Source organism: Delphinus delphis, chromosome 16 (assembly GCF_949987515.2).
Source record: "Delphinus delphis chromosome 16, mDelDel1.2, whole genome shotgun sequence".
Lineage (NCBI taxonomy): Eukaryota > Metazoa > Chordata > Mammalia > Artiodactyla > Delphinidae > Delphinus > Delphinus delphis.
In genome coordinates, this window is record NC_082698.1 from 54,423,023 (window position 1) to 54,446,946 (window position 23,924).

The 23,924-nt window shown below is 47.9% G+C and overlaps 1 long non-coding RNA gene across 1 annotated transcript in view; it reads left to right on the forward strand.

Annotated features, from left to right (window-relative positions):
* The window catches only part of LOC132439426 (uncharacterized), a 194,125-nt gene that overhangs the window by 149,833 nt on the left and 20,368 nt on the right, over positions 1 to 23,924 (forward strand). Inside the window, exon 2 of the long non-coding RNA XR_009522351.1 lies at positions 6,425 to 6,568. This is a non-coding gene — a long non-coding RNA (uncharacterized lncRNA). The remainder of the gene's footprint in view (positions 1 to 6,424; positions 6,569 to 23,924) is intronic.

Here is a 23,924-nt window from a genome sequence, read left to right on the forward strand (position 1 = left end):
AACCCATGTTCAGCAGAGTTCTGGAGTTTCACAGGTTATTGGATAATAACTTGTGCCCAACCCTGTGGCAATAGAGCTCACATCTTTCTGCCTTTTCTAGAATAAAGGGTGGTCTAAGTAGGACACCACCACTCAGGAAACCTTTGGGTCCTGTTGACTTGCTTTTCTCTCCCAGAGCCTCCTGCTACCTTCTGTGGGTCATGGTGTGGGGCTCCTCCTAGAGCTGATCACATGTGCCACCGACCTCTGTGAAAGACTGGTTACATGCTGGCCTTGGGACGGGTACCTTGGTCCATTTCCAAGGGATACATCTGGGAGAGGAGACAAAGGGAGGGCACAGAGGAAGAGGGCTGCTGGGCTGTTCCGGTCTGTCTGTTGTTCACGCTACTCCTCCGGCCCGCCCGAAACTGGCCTCCTCTTCTTCCCATCCATGCCCCCTCCTCTCCTGAGGCCGTGAGCTCCCGCTGGTCAAGCAGGGCAATCTGTGGCTTAGGTTTCCACTGACCTGTGTTACAGTGAGAGCTGCCACCCGGCTCCCCCGTGGAGCCGGCATGTCCCTTCCCCTCTCCGGGCCTCTGCCCCACTTTATAAAATGAAATGCTCTGAGGTTGATGATATCTAAATGGGTGTTCGGGTGTAAGACGCCCTGCACACAAATGAATGTGCGTTCTCAGCCCGGCTCAGCCACAAACAGTGGGCGTCAGGAAAGTCCCCTCTTCTCTGGCCTTTAGCATCCTCGACTCTAAGGTTCTGGGGTGGGTGGATGGGTGGGTGGGGAAGTGTGTGCAATAAGCTTTAAGGACACTTCTCACTGTTCCTTTTTTGGATTCTACGTATCCTAATATGAGTGACTTAGAAAAAAACTATTTAAAGAAGAACCCCTGAAAATCACTATGCTGTAAGATTTAATTTCTCAGAAATGATCAGGGAGAATGTGGGACGCCTCAAGGTGGTGTGTGTGTGTGTGTGTGTGTGTGTGTGTGTGTGTGTGTGTCTGGGTGTGTCTGGGTGTGTCTGGGTGTGGGTTTTTTTTTTTTTTTCTCTTGTTTTACACTCCAGTGAATCCATCTTTGCAGAGAGTATGAAATGAAAACCTGGCACCTTGCAGTAAAATCAGAACTGGCATCATTGTCCTTAAAAAAAATTTTTAAAACACAAAAAGGAAGCCTCAGAAAAATTATGACCAGCTGCCTGCTGGATTCACCCTGCCGAGGAAGCACCTTGTGACACAGTTTACGACCCTGAGGATTATGGCGGTCTCGATGCTATCATCTTAATTGCAGGAGCAGGGCTGCAGCCAGCAGGCTCCCCCGAGCCCCCGTGCTCCGGCCCACATGACATGCCCGGCTCTCCATCTGACAAATTTTTTTCTCCACTCTACCTCTCCAAATTACTTTCTGGAGACTACAAGTTTACTGGCTACTGCTGATTGTTTTCTGTTTGATTATTTTTCTTTCTTTCTTTCCTAAAATGGCATTGTGGAAACCGAAAGAGTGGTGGCGGAGAGGAGGGCAATTCATTCTTCTGCCTAGAGTCTACTCCCCAGGTTGCAAGAGAGAGTTGGAGAGGGGAACCCTGTCTTTCCAGGCCACGAGCTGGTGAAAATTATGATGGTGTCAGAATGTTTTGGGATCATTGGCCACACCAGGATTTGAACCTCAGCCTTGAGACCAAGAGAGCCCCCAGCATCTCGGGAGCCCAGCATCTTTGGGTGGCAAGGGATGGAGGAGTGTTTCTGGCCTAAGACATCACTGGACACATGTGCTGGGTGTGGTGTATGCTTCCAGAGATATTGCTTGGAGAGGAACTAAGCAGAGGAGGATGCCCGAAGCTCTGGTCTTGAAACCCAACTTCTAGGTCTGAGCCCCATCTGCACACCTTACTTGCTGTACGACCTTGAGAGATTTACCTTCTCTCTCTGGGTCTCAGTTCCCCATTTGTAAATTTGGACTTGGGATTTGAGCTGGCGTTGCAAACTAGTGGCACTGAGATTTAGCCTGCAGCAGTTGTTTTGTTTGGCCTGAATTCTTCTTTTAAACCAGGAAATATCATATTTAAAAAAAATCCAAATTAAAATACAAAGACTTATTAAAAAAAGGTTCATGTTCCCCCGTGGCAAAAAATGGCTAGACCTAGAAATCGAAAAGCTGATCTTAAATTCATCTGGGTCAAGAGACCCAAAAGAGCCAAAGCAATCTTGAAGGAGAACAAAGTCACAGGACACACACTTCCTGATTTCAAAAGTTACTACAAAACTATAGTAATTAAAACAATGTGGTAGTGGCACAAGGATAGACATATAGATCAATGGGATAGAACTGAGAGTCCAGAAATAAGCCCTCATGATCATAGTCAAAGGTGCCATTTTCAACTAGGGTGCCAAGATAATAAGATGGGGAAAGGGTAGTCTTTTCAACAAATGGTGATGGGACAACTGGATATCCACAAGCAAAAGAATGAATTTGAACCCCTACCTCATACGACATATAAAACTTAAGTCAAAATAGATCAATGACCAAATCTAAGAGCTAAAACTATAGAAGTCTTAGAAGAAAAGGTAGGTATGGACCTTCATGACCTTGGACTTGGCAATGGTTTCTTAGATACGACACCAAAGGCATAAGTGACCACGCCCCCCACAATTAGATAAATTGTATTTCATGAAAATTAAAACTGTTGTGCTGCAATGACACCATCAAGAATGTGAAAAGACAACTCACAAAATGGGAAAGATACTTGCGGATCATGTATCTGATGAGGGACTTGTAATCAGAGTATATAAACAAGTCTTACAACCCAATAATAAGCTAACTCAATTTAAAATGGGCAAAAAAATCTTAATGGACATTTCTTTAAAGAAGATATATAAGCAGCCAATAAACACATGAAGATGTTCAACGTTTTTAGTCATTAGGGAAATGCAAATCAAAATCCTAATGAGATACTACTTCATATCAACTAGGATGGCGATAATCAAAAAGATAAAATAACAAGTGTTGAGGATGTGGAGAAATAGGAACTCTTCTTCATTGCTGGTGGAATGTAAAACAGGCAGCCACCTTGGAATGTAATATGTCTCCACACCCATGTTTATGCTCTTCCCCTCCCCTTCCCTGGAGTGTTTTACTTCCCCATACTCCCTAGTGAGACACTTGTGTCCACAGACTCAGCAGTTGGGCTTATGGGTTCCACTGCACCCTTATGGGTTTAGAGTCAGTGTGTGTGTGTGTGTGTGTGTGTGTGTGTGTGTGTGTGTGTGTGTGTGTGTGTGTGAGAGAGAGAGAGAGAGAGAGAGAGAGATCTGGAACAAATGAGAGGGGAGGCATTGGGCCGGAGGAATGATCTCTGATTTAGGAGCTAAGAAAGTCTCCCAAACTTCCTCTAGACCACAAACCCAAATGCCTAAACAGGCCAGGCAGGTTTTGGTCATTAGCGAAGCAGGGGGGTTTGATGGGCAACAGCGAGTAGTGGAGTCTATGGCAAACTAGGGAGCATAGGCTCTGTCTAAACGGGAAGCTGCTATTATTTCCTCCCTGTTGATGCTTTGTGAGAAAGTGCCAGAAAGGTTTGATCTTTTAATTTTTCAGGAGGAACTGGAAATCTATATTTGTCTATAAAATGTACTGATCTTAAAAAGCATTGCACAGGACAAATAGAGTTGTGTGATGCTTTTAAAATTTTCAGGTACTGGTCTAGACTACTGGAGGCCTCTTCTCTAGGTGAGGCCACCGGGCATTGGAGGGTCTGAGAACCGGCCTGAACCCAAAGGCACCAGCCTGCCACTCTGGGCGTCACCTGAGCTTCCTTCCTGGACCCTCCTTGCTGAGGAATAGCAATGACCGGAAGGATGGTAGGCAAGAGGGAAGCCAAGAGAAGGTTCCAGATGATGTGGGTTTTGAGAAAGAGAGAGAGAGAGAAAGAGAAGAGGGGGAGGATATTGAAGTGGAATGGAATGATGTGAAATTGATCTATGTGTGGTGGAAAGAGCACCAACTGGGTTAGGGGTCAAGGGCCCTGTGCCCTCCAACTGGTTAAACTCCTGGTGTTGGGACACAGAGGTAGGTAAGCCATACTTCCTGTCCTATGGTAGGCCTAGTCTCTTATGGTAGAATCGGATGGAAACCAATGCTTATCTTATATGCCTGTGTAGTATCCTGGTTGTTGCACCATATTCAAGGGCTGCCTACCAAGGAGGGAGCCACCTATGCTGCCTAGGGCCTGGACGGAGATGGCTCACCATGGAGAAAGGAGGTGACGTTTGAGCTGGGTATAGAAGAATCAGTAGGATCCTGTCATCTAGATAAAGACAAGTAGGAGAAGTATTTTAGGAGTTTAGGAGTTAGTTTAGTTAGTTTAGTATTTTAGGAGTATTTAAGCTATCAAGGCATGTGAAGGCAGGGTCTTCTGGAGTAGTAGTGGGCTTTGTCCAGAGCCGTTGTACTGTGTGGGGTGGAGATATGTATGAAGAGAATCATGGTGGGAGATGAGACCAGAAAGGAACTTGGATCAGATCATAAATGACCTCAGTACTGGGTAAAGGGCTTACCAGTGAAATCATAGGGGTGGGGAGGAGCCATGGCAGGTTTTGAAGTCAGAAAGAGCCATGATATATTCATTCATTCATTCATCAAATATATTTTGAGCACTGAGGACTCAGAGGTGAGCAAAGCATACCAACTCCTGCCTTCATGGAGTTTTTCGTCTGGGGCAGGGGGAGACGAAAATTAATACAAGAATCACCCAAACTCGTTCATCACTTAAGACTATAATAAGAGCAGTGAAGAAAGAGGCGAGGATGCTGTGTCTAAGAGCTGGGAGTGAGGAGGGAGGGGGAGCAGAGGAGGCTGGAAACCCAGGCTGGGTAGACTCAGCCTTGCATATGGGTTTAGATTTTCTTCCAGGTGCCCAATGCCTTTGTACTGCTTTACCCAGGGCAGGACTCAGCTACGACCTTGCTGGGAATGCTGGGCATGCCTCCCACCCCCCAGCCCCCAACCTCCCCCTCCCGGCCTCTGAGTCTTGGATTTCACAACTGTACAATGAACAGGCCACCTCCAAGGCCCCATACAATCTCTCCAATTTTCTCCCTCCCCACTTCTGGCCCCCAGCTCGTTGTCTTAGAAGACGCAGCAGAGTCAATGTCGGTTTCACACGCTGGCTTCTCCCCCTTGTCTCCCTGCCTTCTACTTTGGAAGCTCCCTCTGGCCTCCCGACTGCCTCTACCCTTTATCGGCTCAGCCTGGAGGGCGGGAGGGTGACACGGAGGTGTCCTCCTGACTGCTGAGGCACAGATCCTGCTGAGGAATGCTCCCCCCACCCCGAGGGCTGAGGAGAGCTGTTGTGTTCAGGGGGCCCGGGGAGGCTGGGGCCTGGCTGTGGGCCTGGACACTTGTCTAGAATTGAACCTGACAGGATGTGGGCCACCTGGCGGGGTGGCCAGAAAATTGGCCTGGAGCCAGGGTCCTGGGTTCTAGCTTTGGTCTCTCCCTTGATTCACTGTGTGCCCTGGGTAGTCATGGCCCCCTCAGCCTCAGTTTCCTCAACTGGTAAGATGAAATCGTTGTTCCAGAGAAGTAGTTTTTATTAATAATCTGGAACTCCCTTTTCTTCGAGGAAAATCTTATGTCCTCTCCTGATGCATTGATAGAAACCAGATGGAAGCAAAGTCACTCAGCTTTTTGTGAAGGCTGAGGGTCTGGGGCCCTGCCCACACAACTGGTCTGACCCCAGGGAGCCCTGGGGTAGACGACCCGGACCGTGTGGTCTCCAGACGTGTTGTAATGATGGAGCTGAAGGAGACTCCTGCAACATTTTCAGGGCTGAAAGTGCTGGGGCTCCGTACCCCGACTGGATGGGTGAGGCCGGGGAGGTCCAGGAGAATAACCCACTGCTGCCCCTGGCCCTCTGCACTTGGTCTGGGGCACACAGTCTGGAGGGGCGTCTGGGAGTCAAGAGAAGGCTCTCTCCACCCACGTGTCTCCCTGGCTCTGCAGGGAATGTTCCGGTTTGTTTGGGCCCAGTCCTGCTTACTTGCTCCCTGGGGCCTCCTTTTGCAGAGGCACCAAGCTTCCTTCTCCCCACCCCCACCCGGCTTGATGGAATGCAGAGGGGAGAACAGCCCAGGCTGAGGCAATGTCTTGAATTATTTTGCAAACACGTTGGGTTCAGCAAAGCCCCACATACATCTTGTCCCCAGCACCCTCTCCCTGGATGTGTGAGCCCATATGTTCCTGGGCAAATGTGCTCCGTCTGCTCGGGCTGCATTTGCAATTAGCTCATCAGGATGCTGTTCTCTAATAGCTCTTTGATGTCCAACGAGCCTCCTAAGCCTGTGTGTTTCCTTTCCTTTGAAGCAGGACATCGTGTTTTGCCAGAAGTCAATGAAACGCCATAGTAGAACAGAACGGTTTAATTCCCTCCTCAGATACAGGGCTGAGGGAGTTCAAACGGACTTCCGCCCACGCCTGCTCCCCGCATCGGCCTGTCAGATGCCCACCTCAGAGGCCTGGTGGAGGCCGCGACCCCTGGAGGCTGGACCTTCCGAGGAGGCTCTGACCACCTTCACCAGGTAATAGCCCAAACCACCTGGCAGCCTTGGCCCACCCTTGAGCCTTGGGGCTCCTTCCCTGACTGCACGTCGATTTGCCCATGACCCTGACTCCTTGGTTGGCTCTCACCTCGATTGGCTATTTCCTCTGATATGGACCAGGCATGGGGCTCTGGCCTGGCCCGTGTTCCCCTCTCAGGCTCTGGTGCCCTCTGCACTCCGGTTGGGCTACTTTTGGCTTCAGAACTCCTGTCTCAGCCCTGACAGCGTTTGGTGACCTCACGTATTAAGTGTCTAAGGGAACGTGCCCCCAGGGCCGGCTGGGGCCTCAGAGTCAGGCCTGACCCCAAGCGGCCTGGTCTTCCCGTGCTGGTTCTCGTCCGGGTGTGAGCACCTGTGTCTCACATGCTGAGTCCATCTGCTGCTGCGGGAACTTCAGAGTCCTGCAAACTTCCCTTCCTTGGTGTTCTGGGAGTTGCTAAGGGTGCGGTTCCTTCCTGCATTTTTTGACGCAACCATCACTGCTGCTCACTAGGCCTGCTCACCGAGCCTTCACTGGGGACCTCCAGCCATACCAGTGCCTGCTGGACTGGGCCGGACCAGTTCTCCTGGCAGAGTGCTGCTTCCTCGTAGCTGGACATGCCCAAACCCGATGCCGGGAGCTGTCCTGGGACCCCCAGAAGACATCCCGGTCCCCCTTATTATCTGCTGCCTGGTTCAGAGCTGGGAGGTTTGGACACAGACCCCTGCACGTTCCTTGTGAAATTAGAAGAAGCATATTCCCTGCCTGGGCGTCATATGGGCTGAGGGGTAGAGAGTTCCATGCAGGGGATTTGAATCCCAGTGAGTTATTCATTCATTGATTAATTCACTCACCAAAACTTGGTTGAGCTCCTATTAGGTGCCTCACCCCGTCTGCGCTCATGGAGCTTATACTCTAGTGGTGGGTACACCCCATTGCACAAATACACAGGAGGTGTTTATTACTGGACAGGAGAGAGCAAAGCTAGGATGAAAATATGAGCGGGAGCGACCAGAGGCCAGTGTAGGTAGCGTGGTCAAGAACTTCTCTGAGGAAGTGACATTTAAACTGAGACTTAGATGACGAATAAGAGCCAGCCATGCAAAGCTCCAGAGGGAGAGCGTTTCCAGAAGAGGAAGGAACGGTGCAGAGGCCGGGGCCGAGGATAAGTCTGGTAGGTTCAGGATCAGAATAGGGCTGGTGTGGCTGAAGCATGGTGAGTGAGAGGGGCAAACAAGATGGGAGATGGTGTGGAGAACTTGGGGGCTGCCAATCACAGACTAGGATGAGAGGTCAGATTTGATTCCAGTGGGAAGGAAAATCCTAGGAGGGCTTGATGACCAGAGAGACTGGGTCAGATACAACCAGGGCATTATCATTTCACTTCTTGAAGTCTCAGTTTTCTCATCTGTAAAATGGGCATAATAATATCTCCTCCATAGGGTGGAATAATGAATGAGGAGAGAGTAGAAGAATAAAACTAGATCATGAATTATGTGCTGAGATGAATTGTAACAACTGAAGGTAACTCTTCTTTTTCAGTTTCCAGGAAACCAGGATGAAAACAGAACAGGTTACTTAGTGGTAGGAATCACCCAGCTCAACAGGGGAGACCATTTCTAGCCCTAAGTTTAGAAAGGCATTTACCCCTGAAGGCCTAGATGCCCTATCCCTTATTTTCTACATCATTCCTATGCTCCTGAGACATCCTGATCATCTTTGGCCACTGGTTGGTTTAGGATGGACCTGGGGAGATGGAAATAGGACCCAGGCTACTCCTGGCTTAGCTGTAAACTGCAGACTTACATAGATTTGGAATAGCTGCCAGTGAGCTACTGCCCTCAGCTTTATCTCCCATGGTCTGTGCCCTGGTCAGGGGCTGGTAAGAGGGCCTGGGAACTATCCAGAGCGTCTGGACTGAACCTGGCTCCAGGCACTGGTGTTTACTTCCTCCGGGTTTTCTTATTTGAAACCCACGACTTGTAAATTATCTATGGGTTGTTGGTAAAGATGGAGCAACTTATGATGGTGCAGAGTCGCCGTTGGATGGTAGTCTGACTCCTGCCATGGTTTCCCCTTTATGAGCTGTATGATTGGGGAAGATCACGTTGACCTCCTGGGCTACAGTGTCCCAGTCTGGCACACAGGATCGGGGTCTCTTTCGGGAGGGCTGTCGTGAAATCACAGCTAATGCCCCATCAGGCCTGGCCATGACAGAGCTCTACACCCCATTCTTTTTATTCACGAATGTAGCTGCAGTTGCAGAACCACAGCCAAATTGTGAATTAGTGATACACAGCCTTGTTGGTTCCAAGGATAATCAACTGTTGAATAAGTCTAGATCTTGGCCGGCCAGGTGATGTTTGAGGTAACTGGCAAACGGCTTGAAAAAATGAATGGCTTTAAGGCAACTCCAGACAGCCTTCCCAGGTCCTCCCAGCAGAAGCAGAGGCGGTGGAAGCCCATCCCTATATCTGTGGCTGGGAACCGGGCAGGGAGCCCAGGGGGCAGACACGTGGTTGACTCCTCTCCAGGCCACTTACAGCTGAGGGCACGGGGCCCAGCACAAGTAGATGCTCAACATTCAAACATGAGTCTGTTTACTGCTAGATTCCAATGGTTTTAAGCAAGGCGTGGCTGGGCCTTTAAAAATAAACAAATCAAACGTGCCAATATGCTTTGACAATCTCCTCATTCATGCCTTTTGCTTGGTCCTCTTCTACTGGACCCACTGCTTAGATACTGTCCTTTACTTGCACCCCCTAACACATTCATAGACACTCATACACGTTCTCGCACCCTCGCTCACACGCACCCACACACACCCCGCAAGTGTACTCAGAGAACAGCGCTGCAGAGGGACTAAGGGCTCCGTTCGAGCACCTGGAGTTTGATCCTGGTTCTAGCACGCCATTGCTATGGGACCCGGGGCAAGTAACTTAACCCCTTTGAGTCCCGTCTGCAAAATGAAGAGAAAAATAACATGTGTAACTCCTGTTGCCAAGAAAGGCATGTAAAGCGGTCGGCGTGGCACCTGGCAGGTAGGAAGTCCTCAGTAAACGCTAGCTATTCATCCTGCAGTGTCCCCACGTGCACTTACACACCAGCACTCGAGAAAAAGCACATCGAAACACGCAGCCAAGAATCGGGGCTTTTCGCCTCTGTGAGCCACTGGGCCAGGAGACAACCAGGGTCTGGGCCCGGTTGTGGGCGGAGGGTGCTGGGCCTCGCTCTTGGTCTCGGGTCGGGGTATGGCCTGCTGGGGCCGTGCTGGGCAGGGAGTAGCAAAGGTTTCTATCTGGGAAGAAACGGATGGGAGCCAACAATGGCCTCTCATCCTCTTGTCAGAGGCTGTGGAATTAAAGCCAGCTGGCTTTTGTCTCTATCAAGTGGTCTTTTATATGGAGAGATAACAAAGGACAATTAATATAGCAACTGGAGCAACCTTTGATGCCCTGGTAATTTCTCTGCCTTACAATTATCGAACAATCAGGGTTTTCCAGGCTCCCAATTAAATCACAGTCGGAAACAGAGACTGGCAGAAAGTGGACATTGCAGCTAGAGGCCACACTGACCCAAGGAAGGACAGAGATCTGGGACTCCAAGGGAATGCCCGGGGTGGGCGTGGTGGCAGAAAGAAGGGTCTGGGTTGAAAAATGAGCCTCCCACCTGGGTGGCAGCTGGACCAGCCTGGGAGAAGAGCAGATGCCATTGCTGATGGAAGGCCTGGGAGGGAGCATCTGGCCCCCGACGCTGGCACACACCTCGGAAAAGCAGGCTCTTGGCACGCCTGCTTGCCCAGGCTGGCACACCCTGGGATCAGGAGCCGGCCCTGTGTTCCATCTGGGGGAATTGGCATTAGCGGAGGTTGGTCCTCTAACTCACAGAGGGGTCGCCTCTGTGCTCACGCAGGCACCAGCCTATTGCACCTCTGAGCTTCCTCCAAGGGCAAAGCACTCGATGATTCAGGTTTAAGTAGCATCAGAGAGAAAGGTCGGTTCTCCCCGAGAAGGCCAGTTCCCTGCCTGGAGCACCCATCGTGATGGGCCCTCCCCAGCTGCTCTGCATCAGGACAGCTGTTCAGGCTGCTCGCAGCTAGGTGCACCTGCCCTGGCTTCAGTCCCCCATTTTGGAAACTGGTCCTCAAAGTTCTCCTCTTCCTCATTCATTGTTAATGTAACCTCTACTGATTCAGCCCCTCTGGGGCGCCGGGCTAGGAACACCACTCACGTTCCCTTATGTGAGCCCTACAACCACCCTTATGAAGTACGTGCTATTGTGTCTGCCTTACGGAAGAGAGAATAGTTTTCCCTGAGGGTACATTACTTACCTACAGCTCTGTTGCTCATAAACGGCACAAACAGAATTCAGACCTATATCTACCTGACTTCAAAGATATAGCCTTAACCACTGGACCACACGGCCTCCCCTCGATTGTTGCAAAATAGACCGGAGCCAAGCTGGCGGCCCAAAGCACAGTCAGCTCACACAGCAGGAAGGGTGTTTGCAATGCTGCCCCTGGCCTGGCCACTGCTGTCACCATACCATCCCTTGAGAAACTTTTAACTATGCCTGTGTCTTTGTGTCACCTGCTTTATGCTCAGAGTCCTGAGTGGGACCATCCTGTTGGCCAATTCTAAACCCCATTCTCCTGTCCTGGAAGCTGAGAAAAGAAATGTCCACTTCCTGGACAATATGAGGGATTTTGAACCCCTGCACCCCACATACTTTGGGCCTCTCTCAAATAGAAATCGGATTTGGAGGCTGGGAACCAAAAAGAAAAAGTACATTTGTCTAGTTCAGATTCCTAAGAAACGTCATCCCCATCCCCACCCCTTAACACATGGGAAACATGCTGGGATTGATTTGGGATATCTGTGGTCTTGTAGGGGGAGGTGGAAGCACATGCCACATAGCCTCCATCTGAGATCCCATCTTCCTACTTTCCTTTATGGATGGAGATGTTGGGGCCCAGAGAGGTTAATATACCTGCAGGAGGTCACACAGCTGCTTAGTGACATTATAATTATAAATAAAAATTCCACCCATGTATACCAGCTTGGGGTGGCTGGTCTGAATCAGTGAATGTTGTATGAAAGGACTTTTCCTCCTTTCCTCCATCCCTTTCTCTCTGTTTATGTTAACTAGCAAGCCCTGTGATAAATGCTCTGGGGATACAAGTAAGTACGAAACCTGATCTCTGAGCTCAGGGAGCTATCCAAGGACTCCCAGGATTCAGGAAGGGTGAGCAGAGGGTGCCAAGAGCAAGCTCTGCTGGTTTAGACAATGACTTGGGTCTCCTCATCCTCTTGCTTGAGGCCAGGGGACGTCTGAGCTATAAGAAGGCCTCATAAAGTTGTAAGGAAGAATGACAGCAATTTCTCAAGGCTGATTAGGGACAGAGTTGCTGGCAGAAGGTCCATGGGGTGGCACATGGCGCACCTTTGGGCCATGCTGGGGATACGCCAGTCCTTGTCCCACAGAGAAGATCTCTGTTTCCTTGTCTGTGAAGTGAAGACCATGGTCAGACTTCTTTTACAGTGTTTTTTCATGAGGATTAAGTGGTGTATGGTGATTAGAGAGCTTTGTAAACGGTGAAGTGCGTGCACACTTGTTACTAACATTTTGTGAAGCTGGAGGTCCAAGGATGCCAGCTCCTCTGAGACTGATGGAAGTTTGGAGGCCCTGGGGCTCTGAGAAGGCCTGGATTTTAACTCCAAATCTGCCTGGTTTTGCTGCTCTAAGGCAAGAACCTAGAGGAAAGCAAGTGGCATCACGGAGCCATGGAAGAGCCTCAGATGGGAGCCTGTGATCTGGGCCTCATCCCGGGCTGCCTGGCTATGGAACCTTGGACCAATCTCTGCTGATTCTTGGGTCTCAGTTTCCTTAACTGTAAAATGAGGCAAAGGTGGAGGGACCACAGGGATGGGTGAAACAATAGAGTAGTCAAGAGCTCAGGGTCTGAGCTGAGGCCTGAGCTCCAATCCCAGCGTCACCACATGTGAGACATGCAAGTTGCTTGACCTCCTCCTTCTCCCTCCTGGACCTCAGTTTCCTTATCTTTATAATGGTGTAATAACAGCATGTCTCCCACGAGGTTACTGTAAGCGTCCAAAGGGCCAGTATGTGGCAAATGCTGAGGATGGTTCCAGTGGTGAGTGCCGAACCCCCAAGCAGTTTTGCCGCTGCCACAGAATTCTTCTTCTTCAGACATGCTCTTGTTCTATGGATAGGGATGGAATGTTTCACGGGGGAGCAAAGTGCCCTAGAATAGATGAGCCAGGACGCGGCGCCCAGGGGAGGGTGACAGTGGGGGGTAAACTGCAGCAGCTTGTTTACTTGGCATTAGCCCACTGACAGCCCGCCTCCCTCGAAAGCCAGACAGAGCCTCTAAACTTATCCACCTTCGGAGGACGTTGGGAGGCTCATGCTTATATTTCTGAATGCCTTCCTCCTGGGGAAGCCCCCGGCAGCCTCCATGCCAAAGCTGCTCCTGGGGATTAGGGGTGAGTGACGGCCCAGCACTGTGGGGGTTAATGGCTCCTGGTCGATGTGGGGTGGGGTGCACGCTCGCTGATGCAGAGACAGAGGTGAAGGGTACTTTATTACGATGTATGACTGGTTCCTGGGCTGCTTCATCATCTGCCCGTGCGCACGCAGAAGCCAGTAAGCGATTCGCTCTATTTTGCCCCTGAGTGTGCCTCCCGAGGAGGGACATTATTGATTTTTAACACCAGACACATAAACTCGAAGCTATTCCCTGTATTCTTTGGTCCCCGGCGGTACCCTGGTGGACAAAGTTGGCCGTTTCAGGCATCAGACACACACGCAGCAGAACCAGGTGGTATCACCTTGCCAGCACGAGGTGGAGGAACCTTGGTGTTCTCTGAGCTGGTCCTGCTGAGTGACGTGCCAGCCCTCCGGACCCGCCCTCATCCCAGTCCACTGCCATTCCTGAGCTTGTGGGGAATGGACTGCTGAGTGACTGAAGGAAGTGAGGTCCAGGTCCGGGAGAGAGGGTGTCGGTTCTGGGGAGTAGAAGTGAGCACTGGACGTGATTCTGACCTCTGAGACGGGACAGCTCTAGGGCTGTGGTCATCACCTTATCTCCTCCAAGCCCACAGTTTACATCTGTAAAGTGAGAGTTAAATGGCCACTGTGTGTGAACCCATAGAAGATGGATGGACAAGCTTCCTGGGTATTAACCATGGCTCTCACCATGACCCAGGGCATCTGTAGTGTGTGTGTTAACACGCTACAGCATCGAGCATCCCTGGGCTATCAGGCTGGGTGGAGACTTCCCTAGCTGCAGGCCTATCTGCTCATTTTCCAGGTGGGAAAACTGAGGCCCAGGGAAGGTGAGTTACAATGAATCTTCTTGTTTCCTGTCTCAACCTCCATCCACCCTCAGGTCAAACACCCAAAATGTTTTCTTCTATTTTCTTATCTGCTTTGTAAAGTGTCTAAATATATTTCGCTTTTATAATTAGAAAAAAAAAAACTGTTACAATAATGCAAATCCATTGCCATTTTTTTCTTTTCAAGAAAAGGCAGAAAAGTAAATGTCTCAAGGACATTTGAAGAAGGCACAAAGTTTGGCAAATATCAATTACATCAAGCTTATGATCTATATGATTTTAAAGAAATTTTAGTGATCTTTTCCCGTGGTCTGCAGAAGAAACCAAAACTCCTCAAAACCCAACGTCCAAAGCCTCTTCCTGTCTGTTCTTAACCACCCATTTCCCAATCCCATCTGTACTCACACATTCTCTGCTCAAAGCAGCCCCCTGCCCGCTTCCTCTCCCTCCAACCCCACATGCCATTCTTCCAGCTCCCAGCTACTACCTCTGAACTTCCTTCCTTTAATTAAAAAAGAAAACATTTTTTTTTTTCAGCAATAAAGTCATTCCCTCATCTCACTCACAAAGTCTAGAGGTGCGCAGGGGTTTAATGATGGAGTCAAGGGCCAGGCTCTCTTTCTGCTCCAACATCCTCAGCATGCTGCATGTATGCCCTTATATTTATTGCTTCATGGTCGCAAAATTGCTGCCACAGCCCCAAGCATCAGCTCTGTGCTCAAGGCAAAAAAGGGAGAAGGGCAGCACTAGCAAATCTCTTTGTCATCAAAAAATGAAAGCTTGGGCTTCCCTGGTGGCGCAGTGGTTGAGAGTCCGCTTGCCAATGCAGGGGACATGGGTTCGTGTCCCGGTCCGGGAAGATCCCACATGCCGTGGAGCGGCTGGGCCCGTGAGCCATGGCCACTGAGCCTGCACATCCAGAGCCTGTGCTCCGCAACGGGAGAGGCCACAATAGTGAGAGGCCCGCGTACCACAAAAAAAAAAAAAAAAAAGCAAGCTTTCCCAGAAGCCCCAAGCTGACTTTCTGAGATGTCCCGTTGGCTGGAACTCATCATGGGACCACTTCTAGTTGCAAGGTAGTCTGGGAAAGTAAACATCAGCCAGAAGGGAATGTCAATACTTGATTGGTCCGGACAAACCATGATTCATCTCTAGGGGTAGGGCACACTGTCATTCTGAACAAGATCGAAGTTTTGATAGCAAAGAAGTCGAAAATGGCTTTTGGGGAGGCGTTTTCTGGTGACTTCCCAGGCACCGTGTTTTGTGACTGAAAGCCTTGATGTTCTTCATCTTACCCGCATCCACATGGGTTATTCTATCTAATGACCCACCAAGCCATTGATTCTCAATTTATCATGAGAGCCTGATACTTCCCGGGTCAATCTCCTGAGTTCCAAAGCCCTCATCCAGCCTCGGCCATAGGCACCCACTCCTCCTTGCCCACTGCAGGGCAGGCTCCACATCCGGATCCCTCATCCCTAGTCTTATTCTCTGACTTCAACCTCCCATCTCTCCAGATCTTTTCACCCTCTACTCCTGTTTTTATTTTATATTAGTTAGTTAGCTTGACTCTCTCCAGCCCTCCTATCCTCTAGCCCAGAGTTGCAAATTCTTTCTTAAAGGGTCAGATAGTATTTTAGGCTTTGTGGGCTATACAGTCTCTGTTGTAACTACTCAACTCTGCCCTTGTAACACAAAAGCAGCCAGAGATGCTACATAAAGAATGGACATGGTTGCGTCTAATAAAACTTTATTTACCAAGCAGGCAGTGGGTTGGGTTTGGTCTCAGGACATGGTTTTCTGATCCTTGCCTTCACTGGACTGTCTCACCTAGACTCCTTGGAATATTGCTTCCACCCTTCTCTTCAGGCCCCTTGGTATCTTTAACCCCATACTATTCATTGTGATATAGCCGATCTTTAATGAGAGGTCTGGGTGTCAAGTTCTAGGCTAATTGCTTTATCTATGAGGTGGAAAACATTAATCCCATTTGCCTGATGGGGCTCAGAGCTGCACTGTAGAGAGTGCGCCCCAGACCCCCACCATAGAACAACACTCTCCCCTGCTCCTTCCCCCATGGGTGGCCTCCTCCTGTCAGATGTGACAGGGTCTGCAGAAGTCCTTAGGCTGCTGTGAACTGATGGAGCGCTCTAGACGTTCACCTGAGCCTCTGGACCCCTCCATGTGCATGGCCCAGTCTCAGCTGAACCCTCTGCAAAGCCAGCCATCTTTACTCGACTCAACCCCTCCGTACCCTACTTACGACCACGCTTTGCCCTCTCCTATCTCCGTCATCATACCTCCGATGTCACTGAGGACGTGGAAGCCACCATGCAAAAATATTTGCTCGGCTTCTGGCCTCCCACCCCTCCTTCTCGTTTCTGTGTCGGACCCCCTTCCTGCCCTTCTCAGAGGAGGTCTCCTGATCAGGTCTTAACCTCCCGTGCATCACGGAGCCCACCTTTCCCTGCCTCCTCAGGGACCTTGCTTTGTTAATTATGCCTGGTTTCTTGAGAAGTCCTTCGCCACTATCTGTAATCCTATCCCGTCTCCCTTCTCTTAAAGCAACAAACAAACATAAAAAAAAAACAGCCCTCTCCTCAGCCTGCCCTCTAGACACTGCTCCTTTTGTCTCCTTCCTTTCGCAGCCTAGTGTCCAGACATAACAAGAGCCTCCTCTCATGATCTCCACTCTCTCATCTCCCATTAACCCTTCAACCTGCTGAAATCATGTGTTCCCTCTCTGTACTCCCCTGAAATTGCTCCCACTGAAGTCACCACATGACCTCCTAATCGCCAAGTGCCATGGGCTTTTCAGTGCCCCATCTTGCCTGACCCCTCTATGGCATCTGACCTTGCACAGCATTTCTTGTTTCTTGAGACCGCCTCCTCCCTGGCCCTTCTCCCCAGTTCTCCCTCCTGCCTCCCTCCCTCCGTGCTCATCCTCAGTGTCTTTTGCTGGTTCCCCTTCCCGAGCCTTTTGCATTAGCTTAACGCTCTCATGGGCTCTGCCCCTGGCACACCTCCTCTCTGGGTGAGTCTGACAGTTCTCTTGGCCTCAATGATCACTCACATCTGGTTATCTGCCCAATGGCTCTCTCTAGCGCAGTTCTCCCTGCTGAGCTTCAGACCTAAATATCTGAAGGCTTCTAGAAAGTTCCAGCTGGATCAACGTGCCAACACTGAAGGTATGATCTCTTCCTCGCAATCCTGCTCCTCCTGGAAACCTTATTTCCCCAATGGCCACAATATCAATTCAGTCATACAAGCCAAGAGTCAAGAGCTAGCCTAAGCTTGTGTCTGTCTCTCAGTGCCCACATCAGATTGGCTGCCAGATTCCGTTGATTCTGCCTTTTTTGTCTCTGCAAATCCAATCTATCCCTTCCTCTTCAACTCTTCTGTTTACATGTCTCTTGGGAATAATTTAATTGTTTGACTCAAGTGTCTACATGTGGGCGGCTGGCAACAATCATTCCTCTGCGTGGCTTCCATTCCTCATGGTTGCTGGCTTCCAAGGCAGCAAGATGCTCCCCACGGCTCAGGATTCCTTCATTTGGGGTTAGTCGGCCCCTTTTCTCAACCTCTGGCCCAAACAACTGACTCACTTCAGGACCTGGATTGCCCACGAACCCTCCCTGCACTCTCCCACACCACTCTGACTGCTGTTGCATGGAAAAAACCCAAGCTCACTCAAGAACTTCCTAACTTTTCATTTTGGACTTTGATGAATTAGTTCAATATGAAATGGGTCACTGCACACATGGTAAACCATTCAGATATTACAGATACAAATAGACAAAGAACTCTTCTTCTCAGAAATATCTGACACCCCTGTTCTCCTTGGCAGGGGCAATGATTGTTACCACTTCTATAGTTTTTCAGAAATGCTACTTTTGTTCACATGCACAGATGTGTTTCCAGCCTGCATTATCGAGCACCAGAGCCACATGTGACTATTTAAATTTAGATCGATATAAGTTAAAATTAAAATTAGATATTCAGCTCCACAATCACACTGGCTGCACGTCCAACATCACTAGCTGAATGTGGCTCCCTACTGGACAGTGCAGATGTAGAACATTTCCAACAGCACAGAAATTTCTAGTGGATGGCGTCTAGTTGATACAGTGCTGTGCACCTTGATTTTGTAAAAAAAAAAAAAAAGAATTTTATCTTAAAGATAATGCCTCCACCTCATTCCTTATCATTATTGCATATCATTAGTTGTTTAACCAAGTTCCCTAGCGATGGACATTTAGGTTGTTTTCAGACTTTTGCTGTTACAAACAACTTTACCACAGACTTTAGTTATATATGTATTTATGTCCATGCACGAGTGTGTCTACAGGATACAGTTCTACAAGTAGATTTACAGGTTCAAAATGTACGTAATTTTAAAAATATTTATTGGAAAATTTTCCTCACGTGACAATTACTCCATAACAGTGGGACACACACCTATTTCCACATGACTTCTTCAACGACACACATTATTGAGTTTTTCCATTTTCTATCTAATAGGTGAAACATTATACCACATTATTATTTTACTTTCCATGTTTAAAAGTATGAGGGATTATAAGTCATTTATATATGAATGTTTTTCTCTGAAATGCCCTTGCCCTTTCTTTACATTGGATTGTTGTTGTTTTTCTTATTGATTTACAAGATCTCTTTACATATATTAGCCCATTGTCAGATGGCCTGCTATTCTTGTAATCTGGGTTTGTCTCCACTTCTCTTCCTTACCAGGAAGAATTGTTTCATGCTAATGTGACTAATGTTATCAGTATTTTAATGGCTTCTGAATTTTGTGTCTTAGAAAGGCCTTCTTTAATGTTATGAAAGGTACTCTTATATTTTCCTTTACTTATTTTATCGCTTAATTTTTTTTTCTTTCCTATTTGATCAATGTGGAGTTAATTTTAGTGTAAGGAGTGAGATAGAGATCCACATTAGTTTTCCAGCTGGTTAGCCTCAAATTATTTATTGAGTGATGCTTCTTCTAATGAACTAAAATGTCAACTTTACTACAGTATATGAGTTGCAGGAACTTCTCTGTATCTTGGTTACCAGATTTGTAAATGAAAATAATAATTTAGGGTTGTTGAAAGGGCTAATGAGATAATTATGAGTATGTAGAACAGCGCCTGGCACAGAGTAGGTTCTCAATAAATGCTATCATTACTGATATTCCCTCCAGATATATATGTCTATTTCTGGACCTTCTATTCTATTCATTTAGTCTGTGTACCGTTCAGGATTTGAAATTGCAAACAAAGAAACCTACTCTGCCAACTGGAGCAGAAAAGGGATTTATTAAGATCTCTTGGGGGACTCTCCAGGGAGGCCAGAGAATCAGACCTGGTGGCTGTGCAGCCAGGAAGCTGGCCTCCCTGGAGGACTGTTCTGGGGAACACACCATTGCTGCTGCCACCTCTGGGCACAAATCTGAAGCCCTCCCTGATGGCACTTGGGGGTGAGTGTGGTCATCAGGAGCCCCCACCCCCTGCTTCTCCCACCCACAAGCCTGGTGTCTCCACCACCTCCCCCATCAACTCAGATCACGTGTGGCACCTGCTTTCCTATTACCCTCTCCTAATCCAGGTCTCATGTGGGATCACCTGGCAGAGTCTAGGTCATACGCCTGGGTGCTAGCTGTTGGGACTTTTGGATCACACTAATAGATCAATTTAGGGGGACGTGGAATCTTTACAGCAGGTCTCTTCTAATCCGAGAACAAGGTGCGTTTTCATTTATTGAAATCTAATTTTATGTCTTTCAGTAGAGTTTGATAATTTTTTTTTCCTATAGATTAGGCTCATTTTGTATACAGCATATTTTTAGGTTTTTCAAATCTTTTTATTACTGTAAATGGGCTCTTTTCTTCATTTAATTTTCTAATTGGTTATTTTATATAGGAAAGCTATTTATTTTTAAATATACTGATTCTTACTAAAATCTTCTAGTGGTTTTTGCACTTTTTTAAAAATCTGGGATTTTCTCCTTGTTTTAAAAGTGTCTAATCAGATGACCAATAACTGATGATCATTTTGTATGGTCCTTTCAATGCTCTACCTCCTAATTCTTTCTCTTCTTTATTTGCATTGGCTAGTAGGTCAAAACAATGTTTAATATTAGTCATGACAATAGGTGTATCAGCTTACAATAACTCTGCATAGCAAACCACTCAAAGTTCAGTTGAAGATAATAATTTATCCTCGTTCGTATATCTGCAGGTCAATTGAGGGGGGCTGATCCAAGCTGGGCTTGACTGGGTTTGGCTCCAGACTGCAAGTGGGTCCAGGTCCGCTCTGTGTATCTTTCATCTTCCTTGACCAGCTAGCAAACTATGGCATCCTTTTCTATGATGATGATGGAACGCAAAAGTGGTGAATAGAAATACATGATGCTGCTTACATCAGTCCTCAGAATTGGCACTCTGTCGTTTCTGCCCACTTCCCACCAAACAAAACACGTCACATGACCAAACCAAACCTCAGTGGGGTGGGAAAGATACCCTGTCTTTAAGAGGAGAAACTGCAAAATCGCATGGCTAATGACATGGACACAGGGAGGGATGAAGACTTGCACAATGAGCAAATTACAGTGGCATTCTTTGCTTCTTCCTGACCCTAATGGAACGGACTCTAGTGGTTTGCCAGCAGAAATGACTGTGAATTTTGGCTTGAGTTGTGATATATATATATATATATATATATATATATATATATATATATATATATATATATATATATATATATACACACACACACACACACACACACACACGACATGTATATATAACTACAGGTATAGGTAAATACAGGTACATATATATATATATATATACATACACATATATATATAAGTATATATGTGTAAAAATTCATATTAAGGAAGTTCCATATTTTTCTATTTAATGAAGAGTTTTTAATCAGGAATCAAAGTTGAATTTTTTATCACCTACTTTCCCAGAATATATGGAGAATGACATGGTTTTCTTATTGATATTTGATATTGTGAATTATATTAATTGATTCCTTCATAGAAAGCCATCCTTGCATCAGGGAATAGACTCAATGTAGTGGTCGCATATTACCCTTTAAAAATATATTTGTGTTCTCCTTGATCATATTTTATTTAGCGTTTTGCATTTACGTTGTGTTAAAGATAGGACTATAGTTTTTTGGTGGTGGCGTTCTTTGTTTCTGGATTTTGTTTTCACCATTACTGGATTCTTAGATTCACTTGAAAGTCCTTTTCCCCCTTCCCACAATGCTCAGGGGCACTTTAAAAAGCATTGCCGTGATCTACTTCTTGAACTTGTAATGGATTTTACCTGTGAAGCTGTCTGGGTCTAGTACTTTAATGAATAGTGGCTTTTGACAACATTCTCAGTTTCTTCTCTGGTAATTGGATTATTCAGATTTCCTATCTTTTCTGAGGTTAGTTTTCATCATTTATATTTCTAGAAAATCACCCATTTGTCCATGTGTTCAAATCTATTTTCAAAACTGAGTAATGCTGTAATTCTTTTAATTTCCTCTATATATGGTCATTTCCCCATTTTCATTTCTAAATATATGTATTTGCACTTTTTTCTTGATTCATTTAGCTAGTGATTTATCTATTTTATTTCTTCACAATATCAAAGCAGACACAGGTTCAAGATCCAGTTCTGGCTCTGACTCCCTCTAAGACCTGTGTGTACACTGCCCTCTTAAAACCTCAGGGCAGTGTCCAGACTCCTGATCTCAGCATACAGACCTTTCATCTGGCCCTTGGCTTTGGCCTTGATGAACTCCCTGACGATTTCTCCACACTCCAGGGCTTTCTACGGCCTCCAGACCTACGGATGTGCTGCTCCTGGTGCCTGAAACGCCTTTCTGTCCTTTGTCTCAACTCCACTCAGCAAACTCCTACTCATCCGTGTGGACTTAGCCCTGAGGCCCCTTCTCCTAGAAACTTGGGTTTCCAATGCCCAGTCTTGGTAGGGTCCTCCACCTGTGGGTTCTCATCCCAGTCTGGCCAGCCTCTCCTGATCCCAGAGCACGTCTGCTTGCTCGTCTGACTTACCCACTAGAATGTGAGAGCTCTGGAAGCAGAGGCCTGCAGTCTCCATCACTGTATCCCCAGTTCCCAGCACAGGGCTTGGCAAAGAGTCGGCAGGCAGGCAGCGTTTGTGGAAGAAAGACAGGAAGGCTGTAGATACACACAAACTATATAACAAACACATCCGGGGATTCTCACAGGGATTTTCCCTGTTGGCATACTCTCTGCTCCCAGCCCTCCTGGGAACAGCTGAAATCCAGGGCTGTAATTCTCACACCAGTTATATTGAAATATTCAATGTCTAGAGAACAGCGTTTGTTCAGCACTTAGCTTAGGGGCTGTCAGCACCCCTGCTTACATGCTTCCATGTTTCCGATGCTGCATTTGTCAGCTCCAGCTCACATGCCTGGCTGATATGTGGGGAGCCTTGCTTGCTGCTATAGCAGACTTTCCTGATGGACCCCTGGGGCTGCTGCACTGCCTGGCCTTTCATTAAATCCAATACATATTTTTCAAACACGTATTTTGCGCCCAGCTCTCTGCTGTGATGTGGTGTCCTCTCTGCTGAAGGGACGACAGAAACATCGAAGTGAGAGAGGAGTGGGCTGGAGGACAGAGAGTAAGGATGGGGAAAGAGGTGGATGTGGCTGCAGAGAGCAGTCAGGATGGGACCTGGCCCCAGGCCTTCTGCTTCGCTCATCTGGAGCTAATCCTCAATCCCTGGTCTTCATGGTTGTTTCCCCGCATCTCTTCTTCTTTTTCTTTTTTTTTTTTGGCTGTGCCGCATGACTTGCAGGATCTCAGTTCCCAGACCAGGTATTGAACCCAGGCCACGGCAGTGAAAGCCCAGAATCCTAATCACTAGGCCACCAGGGAACTCCCTCTCTGCATCTCTTCTGATGGGCGATGGCCAGGCCTTACTGATCGCTCAATATTATGCATATTGCTCCTTCCCCTCAAGCCACAGAGGGCAAGTTGGCCTTTAGCTTAAGAGAAATGGAGAAGCATCAAAAGGTTCTCGGCAGGGAGTAAGATGATCAGATTCGGGTTTAGAAAGATCACGCTGGCTGCCAATGGAGCATGGGTCGGAGGAAGCATGGGAGGCAGGAAGACCACGGGAGGCTATTCCAGTCTTCTCGAGGAAAGATACTGGTGGCCCGCAGCATGGTGGGGCTGCAGAAACGGAGAAGGGGGTGGATTCAAAGGGCGTCTGGGATGGACTTCCCATTTCTCATGGGTAGTGAGTGCAGAGGGAGAGGAAGAGAGATGCATCAAGGCAGGTGCTGGAAGGGGTTTGGGTAGGGGACTGACCCCCACAGAGAAAAGGAACACTTGAGTGAAGAGGTTTCGGAAGAACACTGGGCACCTCCAAGGATGCTTGCCTGCCTTGCTTTTTGTTAAAGCCACAGCTACCATATGCATAGTGATTTAGTGATTTTCCTAGATACTGGGGAAGATAAAGGGGATATCCTTCCCATATCTGAGTTATGAATGTTCTATCTTCTATGCTGTGGCTCCATTGAGGCCAGGGCCATTTGCGAGCAAAGAACCTCAATTTCCTTTGCACTGTGACTCAACTGCATCTACTGAGTCCCTCCTGGTGACTGGGTTAGGCAGCCTCCTTACTCTCGATCACCCCATTAGTAAACTCCCCTGGGGGTTTCACACTCTGTGATACGTAGAGAGATGTACACAGAGAGAGTGCCCTGAGATCACAGAGGACAGTGTATCCAGACCTGGCGGAGAGGAGGAAGGCTTTATAGAGCTCTTGATGTATGAGTAGGAGTTTGCCAAGGAGATCGGAGATGAAGAGCATACCAGGAGGGTGAAAAGCAGGTAGAGGCGTGGAGTGGGGACTAGAGAACACGGAGAAGTTGGAAAGGGAAAGGCTGGAGATGAAATTGAAACCACAGGCTGTGGAAAGGTCCTAAAGGGCCTAGAA